Genomic DNA, 3,058 nt, shown 5'->3' with positions numbered 1-3,058 from the left:
AGAGAGAGAGAGAGAGAGAGAGAGAGAGAGAGAGAGAGAGAGAGAGAGAGAAAGAGATTTCTTAAATGAAGTTCCCTCTTTGCAGGTGTATTAACTACCAAAAAAGTGTGAGTAACAATTACAGTGATATTAACCGTCACATCCAGTCAAATAAACCACCAAATATTGTTGATGTTCTGGTGCCAGGGCTGGAGCCTGAGCCACGTTCATCGCACGCTCATCGCACGTTCATCGCACGTTCATCGCACGCTCATCGCACGCTCATTGCAGCTACTCCTCAGCCTTGATTAGGGGTTTCTGCTTTTATCAACACCTTATTTTTTTTTCCTAGAGATTTATTTATTTTTAATTCACATGCGCGGTATTTACATTTGGGCACCACATGCGTGCCGTGCCTGCTGAGGCCAGAAGAGGGCGTGCTTCAACCTCCTGAGTGCCGGAACTAGGAATGCTAAAGACTCAGATAAAATATCGGGGTAAAGAACACGGCAGATCGATACTGATAGAGGTGGAGCCCCCATACCCAGTGAGGCTCTAGTAAACTAAAATAAGCTGCCCTCAGGCACCACGGAGGGCCGCATTAGGAACCCACCCATGAAAACGGAATCAACCAAGACAAACCTCCCATACGGGACAGGGTGGCACGTTAGAACCCAGGAACAGGCACAGCCCAAGGCCCCACGAGGCCTGGCCTCAGGACAGCGGATCTCAACACCCCAAACTGTCAGCAGAGCATAGGTCACCCTCTTCCAGCGTCCCCTCCTCTCTACTGGAGGGCTCAGCTCAGAATGAAAGAGAGGATGGGTGCAGAACCTTCTGCCTGCTGGGGACCTCTACACAGGGACTCATGGGGTGAGACAGCCCGGCCCCACAGCACAGGCCTGGCCTTGCTAAAAGCTGCTGGACACGAGGTTTTTTATTTTGTTTATTTTGGCTTTGTTCGTGTGTGTGTGTGTGTGTGTGTGTGTGTGTGTGTGTGTGTGTGTGTGTGTCTACCTCTCCTCTGGCTATGAGGTTCAAACTCATGTAACAATCTCCCCCTTCCGTCCCCTAGGTAAAGAAAAATTCAGCTCAATGGCACCCCCTGGTGTCTGACAGGAGCAATCACAACAGTATTTAGGGAGCCGCTGTGGAGATAATAGATAAGGCAGATAATATTAGAAATAATGAAAATTTTTCCTTAAAGAGAACAGCATTTCACACACACGCACAGCACACGCACACACACACACACACACATGCACACACGTGCACACACACACCTGTATGCACATGCAAACCTGTTCTGAGGTCTGACTAGTTAGGCTCAGCTTCCTGGCCAGTGAGTCCCAGGAACCTTTCTTGTGTCTGCCTCCTCAGCCGATCACAGATTGCTGGCTTTGATTTATTTATTTATTTATTTTAATATTTTTAATTTAAAAATATTTTACTGTTTCATTTAGTGTATGTATGTATGCATGCATGCATGCATGTATGGGTGAGTGTGTACTGTAGCATGATTGTGGAGGTCAAAGGTCAACTTTTGGGCATCAGTTCTATTCTTTTATGATGGAGATGGGGATATGGGGGGTGCATGTGTGGGGAGTGGGGTGGCTTGAACGAAGGCTGCCAGGCTTGCTAGCAGGTGGCTTTAACCACTGAGCCACACTTCCAGCCTGTGCCTGGCTTTTTATATAGGCACTGGGACCGGAGCTCAGCTTCTCATGGCAAACACTTTATTGACTGAACCCTGTCCCCAGGCCCCTGAAAGTGGGCTTTTGTGAAGGGGAAGTTTGTGAGAAGGACCATGTTCATCTTAAGGGAACAAGACAGGAATCCCCAGACCCCTGTCTGTCCTGTTGTCTCCACTGTGGCTGGTGGTGTGGAACATGACCCCTTTGAGACTGAAGGAAGGGCCAAGGCCTCGCTTAGGCAGAGTCACAAGTCAGCCCACAGTCACCAGTCCACAGGTATAACGTCCACATTGCCCACGAGAAGGATTCTGGGTAAACATCCAAGAACGAGATTGGACTCCGTTGCTCAGCAGGTCCCTTTCTGCACCCATGGCACAGCTGAGGACCCGGCCTGGGGACAGGTGATGTCATCACTAGGCAGCCGTAGGAGTATAATGACCCAGAGATTTCTAGGGAAGGGAAGGGAAGGGGAAAAGGGGAAAAGGGGAAAAAAGGGGGAAAAGGGGGAAAAAAGGGGAAGGGGAAAAGGGACAGGAAGGGAAGGGGAAGGGGAAGAAGGGGAAAAGGGGGAAAGGGAAGGGAAGGGAAGGGAAGGGAAGGGTGCAAATGTGAGGGGCTAAGGTCTGACGGGACGAGACAGTGCAGAGATCCCACCATCTGATGTTCTTGTTTTTTTGGCCATTACAGGTTTAAAGAATTCAATGTCCTTGATGGAGAATCCTCTGGAAAACTGCCCAACTGTTGTAGAAACCAAAGGTCGGGATGTCCTCCCGAGTTTACCTTAGCCTTTGTTAAAGTTGCTTTTTTGTGCAGGACCCCCTCCAGCTGGCTAAGTGCTTACCTTAGCTTCTGTTAAAAACTTTGCTTCAAATTGCTTACTCTGTGAAATGCCCTCCCCTCCCCAGCACCCCTGCAGCTGCCCGTAGAGACTCTGCCCTAGGTCCCTGAATACTTGGGTGTGGTCCCAGCTGGAATAAAGACTTTCAATTGGCTATACAAGGTGTCTGGTGGGCTACTTGTAACGTAAGATGAGTCTAAGAAGTGATGGCTAATATTGATTGTCAACTGATTATCTGGCTGGATTTAGAATCATCTATGGGAAAAGCCTCTGAGCGCATCCTCAAGAGATTTCTAGATTGGGTTGGTGGAGGGGGGAAGACACACTGACTGTCAGACTAACGACACACTGGCGGCCACCATTCAGTTTCCTGACTGTAGTTGTTGTATGACCAGCTACCTCCGACTCTGGCCATTGTCACTTCCCCAGTAGTATATAGACTGTACCCTCAAACTGTGAGCAAAAAACCCACCCACCCACCCAACCAACCAACTAAACAAACAAAACCCCTGAGGGGAGAGGAGAGGAGAGGAGAGGAGAGGAGAGG

This window comes from Mus pahari, chromosome 6 (assembly GCF_900095145.1).
Source record: "Mus pahari chromosome 6, PAHARI_EIJ_v1.1, whole genome shotgun sequence".
NCBI lineage: Eukaryota > Metazoa > Chordata > Mammalia > Rodentia > Muridae > Mus > Mus pahari.
This window is presented reverse-complemented; position numbering follows the sequence as displayed.